Raw genomic sequence first — 13461 nt, forward strand, 5'->3', positions numbered from 1 at the left:
TGACCTCTAGGGGTAAGCTGTTCATCTGCAGGATTCCCTCGTTCTGGATGAAGAGCGTTATTTCTTCTACACAAAAGGAGTCTCGTGGAGGATTTTATGGAGGATCCATCTGAAATCCTCTTTGAGGAGCTTCCCAGTGCATCCGGATACTTGAAATTGAGTATATCTTTCCAAATATGAACCTGACACAAAATGCTTGTTCCTCAAAAAGCTGAGTGAGAAGATGATCCCAGAGTGAAGGGGAAAAAAAAAAAAAAAAAAAAAAAGATTAAGGCAGACTCTATTTGCCTTGAAAACAGTGGTAAAATTCAAACTCACCTTAGTGTATGAAGGACACAGTAGGTCACTGCATTCTATTGCTTCCCAAAGGATTTCCTTCCAGAGCCCTGTAAGAAAAACAAAATAGCAATCCAACATTCATAGCCTTGGCACCTAAAAGCCAACTGCTCATGAGTGTTGTTCAAGCAAGAGCCTGTTTGCTGTCTAAAATATTGAGAATCTGATGCCTGTTTGTCCTGAGAGTCCTTTCTTTCCCCAGAGCAGCATATTAGTCTTTAAGGCTGAATACCATGTGTGCTGGTGGGTTATGTTTTAGCACAGTCTCCTCTGCATCAGATATTAAGAGCTCAGTCCCTGATATTTGTAAAAGTTGCATAATTAATTTGTAGCAGGCATTAAGAAAACTCCCGGGAACTGGAAAGGATTAAATTACTGATTTTCCTATTGTTCAACCAAGCTACACTTCAATCCTCAGTGAAAGGACAAGGGACTGGGAATGGAAAGTTACAGCTCCAAGTCCCACATACGGTCTTAATGCAGCCATCCCTACAGCCCAGGCTCTGGCTTTCTGGTTACTTGAAGGCTTCTCCCCAAGGTGATCAGGTGTGTGCTGATATTTCAGCAGGGAATATTCTCAGGGTAAGGGGTTATACACAGGGAAACAGTTGTCTGGATGTGGCAATGGATGCTTGAGCACACATGGAGGCTGCCCACCTTTAAAGCCCAGCAGGACCAGCTCTGAGGCATCTCACCCACTGCGTTGCCCACAGTGCATGCCTGAAGACAGGACTCACGGAACCTTGTGAGGTTTGGGTGTCAGATGCCTGGATACGAAGGGTAAGAAGAGAGGAGAATGGTTTGCACAGTGGACAAATTGTGGTGCCCTGTCCATGTCCACCTGCTTCAGCATGAGCAGTCCTTCTACATTCAGTGCTATTGAGGTGACTTTTCCCTGTGTAATTTTACTGCTGTTAAAGCTTCATGTTATTCTGGGGAAGAAAAAAAAAAAAAAGACAAAAAAATATAAAATACCAATCATGAACAAAACAGCAGTTAGAAGAAGGATATGACTGGATTTATTGGACACAGGGCTGCAGACTGGCTTGGTATAAAAAGCATGGCCCAATGCTTCTTTAAGCAAGGGAGAATCAGAGCAAAACAGCCTTGCAAATCAATCATCCATTACAAACCAGAACATATTGGCATCTCAGTCGGCAGTCACTCAGGATGGGGGCGAAGTCTCCTGATGCCAGCATCGCTCCAGGCTTTCTGAGACATCTGGTCATTTCACTGAAAGGTGAAGACTCCGAACAGAAGTGAATATACATGAAAATTAATTTAAAAGAGGGGGGAAATCCTCTCGCTAGTGCTGTTGGGATGATTTCAGGAAGAAAGGGAGTCAGTGCACTGCAGCACGTTGAGCGAGCGACAAGCAAATGGGAGGGACTGAGCAAAACCTGCATCCAGAACAAGTCCGTGCAGTTTCCTTAGTCTTCGAGGAAACTGGACGACAAACAAAATGAACAGAAGTTAGCCAAAATAACACGAGAGGTCGCTCTAGAATAGGATTACCCGCACTGACGGCTCCTGCTAACCCTGCGTGTGGCCAAAACCCGAGCCAAAACCCGAGACCCAACGGTACAAGGGTGGGACAGCAGGAGGCCAGCCAGGCGTTACGTGCTTGTGGGGCTGTTCTGTCCCTGTGTCGTTTTGCTAAACTCACAAAGTGTTTACATATCCACGTGCAAAACTGCTTGCACCATTTCTCTTCTGATACTCAGAAAAGTCAGACGGACACGAACTCGAGCTCCAAGCAATGTGCCAGAGTGGAAATGAATCCTGTGAAGGAAGGGAAGGGAGGCATCTCTAGCAGCTATACTCATTTGCTGTGAGAAATGCTACTGCCTGCTGTAAGCAGCGTAGCTTCACTTCAGTCAGAGCAGTTGTCAAATGTGGAGGTGATCATATAACCAAAGAAATGAAAAGCAATCAATGGTGGGCACCATGGAGACCTCATGGTGGCCTTCCAGTGCTTGAAGGGAGCGGATAAACAGGAAGGGGAACGGCTGTTTGCAAGGGTGGATGGTGATAGGACAAGGGGAATGGTTTTAAACTGAGACAGGGGAGGTTTAGGTTGGATATGAGGAGGAAGTTTTTCACCCAGAGGCTGGTGAGGCACTGGCACAGGTTGCCCAAGGAGGCTGTGGATGCCCCAACCCTGCAGGCATTCAAGGCCAGGCTGGATGTGGCTCTGGGCAGCCTGGGCTGCTGGTTGGCGACCTGCACACAGCTGGGGGTTGGAACTGGATGAGCACTGTGCTCCTTTGCAACCCAGGCCATTTTGTGATTCTATGACATGATTCCATGAAAATAACCAAATCTATGGACAACAATGGTCACTGCCCCCTAAATGTCTACATACTGTCTTCAGTAACCATCTGTAAAAGTATAAGTAAATCCATCTTTGCAAACAAAATCTCTGTAGCCACATTTATATTTCTTCCACCCGATTCCCAAGTACACAGGCAATTGAGTTGCTGCTGTCTGGTCTGTGGAGCTGTGCTGCTGTTCAGCACTGGCTCTATACTCTTTCCCAAAATTGATGACTCTTCCTGCAGCATACGACTCTCTTTCATTGAAAGAAAGCTTGTCGTTTTGTTAATAAAATTCACATTTTCAAAGGAAGAAACCCAAACCTCTTTTCTAATTGTCTGCACTCACATAAACTAATGATGCTAGGTTGGTAATGAATATGACAAATTCCTGTGGTAATTTGCACTTCATGCTGGCTCTGTGTGGGCTTGCAATAACATTTGCTACACTAAAAACATGAGGTGAAATCTTGGCCTCATTTGAATCAACGATTTTTTTTCCTTGCAGCCTCCGCAGGGCTGTGCCGCGATGGTGCCTGCTGAATTCAGTGGCATTATCTGTTTGATTGCTGTGAACACGGCCATATGGACATATCCTTTGCCACATGGCATCACAAATGAATATCTTATTTTTCCCCCAAGAATTATAAGACGTTATAGTATGTGATGGTACCATAAAATATTTAGCTTAAGTCCCTGCTCCTGCCAAAGTCAACAACAAAGAATCTCTGATCTCAGGAGAATAGGAGCTCACCCTGAAACACGCACCTGCCTGCAGTGCAGCTCTCGGAGTACCTAGGTCCCCTAATTATGGGGGAATTATTTAAGCTCAGGTCCTGGGGGCAGTTTGGTACCGTGGTTCTGAGCTTTCATTCATGCAGCCTTGTACAGATAGTGCACTGTCCTCTCACTAGTTTTTTTCCCCAGCTTTTGGCTGCTTTTCAATGCAAGCATTTTCTGCTTTTGGCTACACAAACACAGCATTGCCTTTTTCCCCTCTTCCCCTGAAGTAAGGAGTATCCATCGATAGCGATAGCTCGCAAAGCTGAGCAGAGTATGGTAGACACAGGAGAAGGCCAGATTCAATCCCACATCCATTCTGAGAATCATTCATGACTTCTGGTAAAATTTCTCAAGGAAATTTCTCAAGCACTCCTTTAATTTTCTCAGTTTTTCATTACTGCATTCAGAATGTTGTTAAATCCCCCCCTTCATATGTCTCTGTTGCATTCAGCTCCCCAGCGAGCTCACGCAGCCCTCCCATAGGCGCGTACTTTTGGAGAAGCAGCATCTTCTGGCTCTCTGCCTGAGTCTCCTATCCCAAAATCTCTGAGCTTGTTTTCCAAGCAGATCTTTGCAAAGGCAGCGAGGCTGATTCAGATTTCACCCCGTAACCCTACGCTCTGCACATGTGAGCACGACCATTGCTCATTGGGCTACAAAGGTGGGGAATTGCCTGAGGAATCATCCCTGGACCAACTACAGAAAGCAGAGCAGCGTGTCCCCTCTGGCTGCATGGGCTACTTTCACCAAAATGCTATGAGGAAGATGCAAAACGTTCTGTGGTAGTATCTAATGACACAGAAGTCTGGCACAAATAAAAGAAATTTCTGTTTAAAGACTTCAGAAAATTCAGTGAGCAGACAGCTTTTCAACGTCCTTGGGTTTCTCTTAATGCACTTTTTGAAGTCTACACAAAGACAATAAATGCCTGAAATGTCCAAAATCACAGTGGCTGCCAGTGAAGAAGTTCTTTCCAGGCTTTTGCGTGTAACTTTCAGTGCTGGCCAAGCTGGTTTATATAATGGAGCCTGTTGCAAGTCAACATGATAAAGTGGTGTTTAAAAGAACTAAAAAAGGCAGGACTAACCCCAAGGCAGCCAGTAGCACAGAGGCATTTGCTCAGAATAGTGATTGCAACATAGTTAAATAATGAAGTTGTAGTAAGTTTTTGTCCCAAGGTCACTCCCATGTGAAAGAATTAATCAAAGGAGTTACTGCTGTGATGTGATGCTACATCTAATAGCGGAACTGGAGCACTGCTCTGCACATTCAGGTATCTTTCAAGTCACCTCTCGTAACGATGGTGCAGAGGTTACTTGCTTCCTACAGGTAGAAAACATTGTAAATTTTTTCCCCTGTTAAGATGTTATCACACTTTCTAACAATACAACAGTCAAAGCAAGAAAAATGTTTTGTTTTGCCTCCTGTTTATTCTGCTTACCAGCAGTGAGTAGCTGTCTGTACAGATAAACTTGGCTTTTTTGGAGTTCATACGGTGTCGGATTTAGTTTCGATGTTTCATTTGGCATGTAGTGCCTGACAGCACTAGCACTGGACTGCGAAGTAGACAAATAAAGTTTTGTGGGGAGAAAATGTTCACTCAGAGATTCCACTGCTGAACACTGCAAAAAAAAAACAACTAGGAAAGTAGTATTTGAGACGAGTCAGTGGGCAATCTCCATTCCTTTCCACTGCCAGTAGCCTTTCCAAATTCTTTCTTTCCTCAGCTACTTTAGTTCCCAATTAAAAAAAAAAAATAAAATCAATACATTAAATCAAAAGAAAATCTTTGGTCCCGAATGTACTTTATCCAAAAATGTCACCAGGATCTCTTTCAGTACAGTTGGCTGAAGCTGCAAGGCTAATGGTTCATGTCCATTAGTGAACATTAGACTTGGTCTGATCTAAAATTTTACAGTCATCTTGCCCTCAATAGCCTGCATGTTTTCTTAGGCAGACTGCTTGTAATGATGATGAACTGATCACTACTTGATTGCTTGGAAGCTACATGAGCTTTATAGGCAGTGGGCTTAATCCTGCTCAGTTACAATCTCTGGGCTGCTCCAGTTACCTTCACTATGGGTGAGTTGGAAGTGTCCATCCTAAAGGAATGAAAGCACCTAAATTAAACAAGGTGTTGGTTTGTTGGTTGTTTTGGGGTTTGGTTTTCTTTTTGTTTGTTTGCTTGGCTGGTTGTTATTTTTTTTTCAGAAAACAGAAGTGTTTAATTTTCTTTTTTTTTATTATTTTTTCTTGTATCTAGGATTTAAGGTCTATCCATATTTCAAGTAGCATGAAGTTTTCTGAATCCATAATTCAGTGTGCGAAGTCACAGACTGATCTGATGATGTGCCAAAATAGAGGAGAAAGAATCCCTGTCCCAAAGATTCTGTGATTTCTGTAGTCCCGGGCACTGGGTTAATAAAGCAAACAGATAGAGGAAAACAGAAGGAAATGAAACAGTAAGACAAGGGGCATGGCACTAAGTGATACAGCAACATACTTCTGTGGTATTACTGTAGGCATAGTGGGAGACGAGTAACTTAAGGAGATTATCCTAATTATCCAAGGTGGCTTTGAATACTCTAGGGATTCAAATTCAGGACAAATGAGGAGAACATTACATTAGAAGATATGATATTAAACCAGCTTATAATTTTTATATAATATAATTACAGCACCTCACTGTCTGAACAGGGCATGGGTTCACTGTTTGGCAAAGTTACGTATTTGATTACTGAGCAATTTAGGCCAGTCTCATAAATATGAGTTGCAATGAAAACTTGTCTGATGTCAAAATTTATGCTCCTTTAAAAGTGCAGCTATCATTCTGAGTGTGTTCAGAAGTGAATGACAAAGAGGATGCTCTATCATACTGAAATAATTTGCAGACAAATGTCACTTTTCCCAAACCAAAATTTGATGCTTCATTCTACTTTCACATTTCTCTGAACTGGAAGTTTTACATCATTGGGATCAGTCGGTAGGATAAGGATAAAAATCCTATTGGATCTTCTAATGCTATAGAAGCTTTGTAGCTTGTATTTTATTTCACACAATAGGGTTTAGATCTTGGAACAGCTAGGCAACTGCATAATATTCCATGATTCTGTTATTCTATTAACACGCAAATGACAGTTCAGAAGACAGATAGCCATTCAGCTTTAATATGTTCATACGTATTCAAATTTCCCAGTATCAGTAATTAATTTAATGGAACATTTATTGGTGGCCCACACGAAATGAGTTGATGATTGTTCCTGGAAAAAAATCACCAGCACTAAATTTATTATCGCTCAAGCCATAACTTCTCTTGTGCATTGCAACAGTCCACATGTATCCACTGCAATGCTGACAGTCCTGCTGAAATTCTACTCACATGTAAAAGTAGGATCTGGCTTTACATTCCCATAGCACCTCTCATTATTTCAGTGCTCGAATGCTTGCTCTGGCAACACCCAACCAAAGACTGGCAGTGCTTTTAGATTCTACTGGATGAGAGGACTTAATCCTGCAGAGCTCTCATTCCAGCACAGAACAAATGGGAAAACAAAGTGTAAACATTTGTTTGCACTTCACATGATGTGGTTGGTGCAAGGTATGGAAGCAGAGGCCACCACCTGCTATTTTGAGGTTCAAATTTCAATTTTGAATTACAGTTCTTTGGTGTTCATTATGTACACACACAGTCACATTCCCAACTAGCCTTTTAGCTTTCAGGATGAGCTAAGCAAAGTAGAATTTGTTGTGTTCTGGTTATTAATATTGTTGATTGGCGTCTGAAGGACAATTTTCCTCTGGGAACTACCTGAAATGTTTTGTAGCAGTAACATATGGTAGGGGTGGCAGGCAGGAGGTATTTTCTTTCTGCTGTATGATGGGAGGATGTTAGACAGTAAAACAAACTATAAAGATCTATGCCAGAAGGAGCAAAACCTTTAAATGACGGAAACAGAATGTTCTGGCATCATCTGTGTGAGCTTTGAGATGGTATTGGGAAGTTGGGTATTGACAGTATCTATATGGAACACCTGAGATTTTAGATTTTGGGAGGCTTTCAGATCTTTAGTATGAAATAAAGATTTTCTTTGCAAATATTCTGGGGGGAGGTGGAAGAACTGTTAGAATAATTTACTCTTTAGCTGGAAAAGGTAAGACACAAAGGAACATATATATAAAACTGGTCTTCCTTCTTGCTATCGCTCCCATCCTATCATTCTGCCTGAAATGACATTTGAATTCTGCGGGGATTTCTTTTCTACTTATAAGGAAGTGTAGATTTATTTACTTACTTACTTGTTTTTGTTTATTTCAACCATTGAAACAGCAACAAGAACTCCTTCAGGAAGCCAAAGCAGTTTTTTGGTGCATAGCTCAACTGGAGGATTCCTTTGCTGATGGAGGTGCCTTGAAAGCACGAGGATATACAAGTGCCTGCCCTCAACACTCTCTGGGGAGCAGACACTAAGGAAAAAGAGGAGGTGGTATGGGGAGTAGCATTTCCCCAGATGTCCTGCCTCCGCTGTGTAAGGCACTGTGAGTTCCTGATTGAGATGTGATAAGTTTTCTATATTTCCTTTCAATAATCATTTGGGGATTTTTCTTCTCTGTGGAAGTTCATATGCCATTGAAAGCAAAATCACTGAGGTAAAGTCTGAGTATTTTCCTATGTATCAGCAACACCCCAAAATTGTCCCAGTTTATGCATATATACACTGGATACATTCAGCCAAAATAAAGGTGCATTCATCATGTTTTCATGAGAGAAGTAGGATGCTGTATCATTAGAAAAAAAAAAACAAAACTTAACCCATCTAGAATTCACTCTGCCAGGCTTTACAGTGATTTCTCCAAAATTTACAGCTATAAACATAATAAATACATAGGTTGCTCTGAGAATAGTGCCTGCTATTTATCTGCATGGAAACTACAACAGATACTAAGAGCACTAAACACTAAAACTAAAACAGCACTATTTGATAGAGCAAATTCTCAGCTACATAACTGTTTTTCAATGTAGTCAGCACCATTAGCTACACATTTTCACCACTGATGAACACAAGCCTGCATGCTGCACTTGTAAAAATCTGCACCAGTGCAGATCACCTAGTGCTGCTGTCATCACTGCTGAAACAAACCACCCACCACCTCACTGTGCCAACATCCACTGCTTGGTCTCCATAAGCTGTCCCTTTCATAATGTGTCAGCTGTTGCTACCTGTAATCAAAATAAGTCATTATTTTTGCAAACACCAGTAAGGTTTTATTATCCTCTTGCAAGACTATGTTATCTGTGTGGTATGTCAGCACTCACAAGTACATGACAGCTATTCTAGTAAAAAAAAAATAACAAAATAAATCATCTAAAATACACTTGCAGTGCTTACTGAAGGCAAATAAGCCCTGCACTCAGAGAGACAAAGAGAAACCTGTCATACAGGTGATGTGCTCATGTCTCAATCCTATTACACAAAAGCAGATCTTAAATGAATACTTACTAAGCGTGATTTTGGCACATCAGTACCGTAGAGCTGTGTGGGTATGAACTTAAAGATACTCAACATCTGAACACCGACCTGGCCCCTTAATTGTCAATGTCTACACCATCTCAGAGCATTTTTTGCAATCTATACGCATTGCTTAAGTAACTAATCAATAATTAATAATGCTTTAAGAGCACAGCTACAGAAAGATAGAAAGCATAAGTAAGACCAATGAATGCTTCGAATCACAGAATCACAGAATCCTTAGAGTTGGAAGGGACCTTTAAAGGCCATCTAGTCCAACTCTCCTGCAATGAACAGGAACATCCACAGGTAGATCAGGTTGCTCAAAACCCCATCCAGCCTTGTCTTGAAATTCTCCATGGATGAGGCATCCATCACATCTCAAGGCAACCTGTGCCAGTGCCTCACCACTCTCAGAGTAAAAGACTTTTTCCTTTCCTTTGGTGACCTTGCAAGTGACCAGTGCTAGGTGGGAATCCTCTGATGAAAATACTCATTTAAATCAATATGCTTGAGTTCCAGACTCTTCAAAACAAATCTCTTGAGAAAGGCCTCTTGTGCTTGAGTCTTCAGTGTCCCTTGTTGATCAAGACACCTCATAGAGAGCAGCCACTCCGAAGCCAAGCAATGGACAAGGCATCTAATATCCTACCTAGAAAATGGTGTCTTCTCATGATCACCCATGAGCAAGAAAGATCAACTCAGAAGAGAAAGGAGGGAAGAGAACAATTAAGTTAAAAGACTATTAGCATGGGAACAAATTGGGATGAAAATGACTATTAACAGCAGCATCAAAATGAGGTGCTAGAAGAGTTCTTTAGCAAGAATAACAAGAAAAAGAAATGTAAGTGGTTTGACTGGATCTGGTTCAGTTAGTTTATGAAAAGAAATATATGGAATATTCGCCAATGAAAATAGGAGACTGAACTTGAGGTCCTTCCAATCCCATGCTCCTAATTACATTTCAGAATTTCCAAACAAAATGTTTACATTATTCTGAAGGGTTGAGGCATTGGCAGTCTTTGCCTTTCTGCACGATCTGTCTGCTTTCAGAAAAAGCCTCAGCCATATGCACATGTCTATTTGTATCTATCTTCTTCATATTTCACATTTATTAGTGATTTCATAGGGTACATTTCAACTGGTGGTTGAGCTGGACAAAAAGGAAACTGAGTAGAGGACCACAGTGCCCAAAACCCTCCTGCAGTCCTTAAAACCTTGTATAAAATTGGAGAAACTGCTGTGTTTTCAGAAGGCCAAGCCTTTCTCCAGGTCTGAAAGAAAAATGACACATTTCAAACTAATCGGAAAAAAAAATGAATTAAATTGAAGTTAGCCTTCCTATTCAGACAGAATGAGAGAAAAGGATAATTAACACTTACGAAGCTGTTGTGATTTGACCCAGCAGCAGTGGGTTGAGAAAAAAACTCTGTCCCGTGGTTCTATGATTCACTCTCGCAGCACCTCTCATTCATCTTCCAACAGACTGTACATTAGCTTCCTGGACTTAACACTGAGCAGGTGTCATTTTCCTAAAAGTAAAATCTGCCTAAATTTGCAGTAGGAATTCCAGTCGCCAGCCTGAGCTCTCAAGTTCAATAAAGGTAAGGGGGCAAATCCTATTCAATTCTCAGCTACCTCATCTCCATTGAGCATGTGGTATAGGACAGGGCGCACCCTTTCCATGAAGTGCTCTCTCTGCTGGATGAAGTGATCGCTATTTTCCTTACAGTTCTTTTTCTCTTCCTGAATATGGCACGGAGCAGCATCATTAGGATTGAATTACACAGCTCTCAGACATCAAACCCAGAGGAATAGCGTTTCAATGACAGAAATAACTGTACATTACCACTTTCACAGATTAGTGCAAAGCTTGTCTCATGATGTGTGCCCTTCAGCTTCATGGGAGGCTGTTTGAGTCCCTTCTCACTTGTGTTAGTATAAATCTAGAATAATTTCCTGAAAGTCAGTTCATAGCATCTGAATATGTCTGCAGCAGGGAACTTTCTGCTCAGGGTTTCTACATACTTCATTAATTTCTGATTCTTCACAGCAGTTGAGCTGCTGGTTAACTTATGAAGGCATTGCACATCTACAAGTTCAAACATTAAAATGGCAGTAACTACACAAAAAAACAAAGAAGAAATGTACTGGAAATTCATGAATAGATCTTTTTAGGTAGTCACAGGAAATTATAGCATGGCTATGAAAAACTAATTTCCATCACTGCTTTGTTAAGATGATTCATTTTTCCCCTTCTATTTCACTTCTCTTCTGTCAAAAATACTTAGGAAGAAATATCTCCATTTGCAGCTATTTAAACTGAACCTCGGATGTGTTTTCTCTTGGTACGTACAGGAGTGGGCAGCCATATAACTATAAATCCATTTGTGCAGCTCAGTCTTCACAACCTAGGTGCTTTTGTCTTAGCATTTTAATTCTAGTAGCAAATCAACCAGGGTGAGGGGAGCGTGAGATCTGGTTTGCATATTTAATGACCCTCACAACGTTTCCTTTTCTCATTCTGGCACTAAAAATTTTAATCAAAAGCAAAGCACATTACCTAGGCAACTATCCATCCCAACAGACACAAAAGATTTGGGGAAATGACACATGTTCCTTTCACTTTGGGTTTATATATTAAATGGAGAAGCTCTCTCAGAGGAGCCCCTGTTACCCCAGTCCTAGAGCAGGCCAACGGCCAGCGCGGCAGGCAGCAAAACGTTGCTCCAGCTCCAGGCCCTGGCTGAGCAGCACATACCAAATGAGCTTTTTTTTTTCCGTGCCAAAAGAACATTCTCCTTTCCTTGAGTTTGATCTCGTTTTGGTCTAGTTTTTTCCTTCTTGGCAAAACTCGCAGAAATAAATCAGGAAAAGCTTTTGGTTTTGAAACATCATCATTTTCTAAAGCAAAGCTACTATGCCGTGGAAGTCCTAAGAGGTTCCTGAAAGCCACTTGGGTCCTCAGTGGCACACAGAATCATGCAGTGCACCAGACCAGTGTTCTCTGCTCACTGCGAAGCAAGAAGGCGAATGAGCCCCACAGAGGGCAGCACCAGCTCTGCAATGCTCTTTCCTCAGACAAGGTAGTTATTGCTTGCTTCCATGCTTCCACAGCACAGGGGCTGCACTGTAACAAAAAGGCACTAATGTCGCTAAAACACGACTTATTTTGTATGTATTTTTTATTAAAGCATAAAAAGGAGGAGCAACAAAAACATAGAACTAGTGAGAAGTTTGACGCTGTTTTTTGCCAAACTAGTGCATCACCATGCTTCAGTGGCAGTGCCTGCCATTCTCAGAGAGCTCTCAAGGTGTTTGTCAGAGATTTTTGATGGAATATTATTCTTTCTGTTCTTCATCCTTGACAGTAATTGTTCACAAATGTATGCACTGTCAAGAAGTGATGACATGAATAAAGCGTGACTTTGAATGGAGGGGTATTTCTCTCTGGTCACATAGAGCTTATAAAGGTCTGGCAATGAGACATTCACACCTTGAAGATGCATGTTTAACTTGTTTAAATGAATGATCAAATTCACCCAAAATGCTGCATCTGTGAACCATTTCTAATATTCACCTTCTGGCTCAGTATTTCCTTTTGATTTCATAGAGGACTTGATTTCACATTGCAAATCATAAACTCTTTTTAGTATTTTACCCCAACTTGGCTACCTTCCTTCGGAAGAGTAAACGAATCCCCTTAACCAGCATGCGGACTTTTAAGGAACTCCTAGAATTGGTGATGATTCAGTCCCACGGACTTTAGGAAATTCCCAGCTTTGATGACAATTTCCACCTCGTTGTCCATTTTTAAAGCTTTTGCACGTCAATTTATTTTTTTTAATCCGATGCAGTGATATTTCCTCAGATGTGAGTTACCAGTGGCAGCTGCGTCATCTTCTGTTAATTTTATAAGTCCCTCTTTTTTACCAACCCCCACCAGGGAACCATCTGTAGCTGTACCAGATAGGTTGACAGATGTTAGTGAGATCACTAGCACCCATGTGCCGAACCACAGCTTAGGGCCCAGCCTTGCTCTGTCTGTTCTCGGTTACTTGGCTGTCAGCATCATGCTGAGGAAACAAGTGACTTCTTTATGGCTGGAGAACATCTAGGAACTTATGTAGAGAGACTCCACACACACAAAAAAACAAACCAACAATGATGAATGATGAATGAGAATGATGAGAAAACACTGACAGAACTTCTCAACAGGTGTCAGAAATACCTACTGTCAGGGAGACCTTACAGCCATAGAAAAGAGATCAGCTTGTTTGTATAGCTTCTCACCAGCTCCTCACCCCTTTGATAGGGTAAGCATGGGGATGAATGGTGTGGAAGAAAATCTTTCAAATGTATGACTTAGCTGCTTGTGAAACACAAATCCTTGCAGAAAGAAACAGTCTAAAGAAGTAACTTTGTGTTCATCCTAATTCGTACGGGTAGAAAGAGAATTCAAAGTCACACAGATGGATTCTTCGTTTCCACACACCTTGTTTTGATGCAAGTTTTTGAAT

This window comes from Tympanuchus pallidicinctus, unplaced genomic scaffold, assembly GCF_026119805.1.
Source record: "Tympanuchus pallidicinctus isolate F22 unplaced genomic scaffold, pur_lepc_1.0 scaffold3, whole genome shotgun sequence".
NCBI lineage: Eukaryota > Metazoa > Chordata > Aves > Galliformes > Phasianidae > Tympanuchus > Tympanuchus pallidicinctus.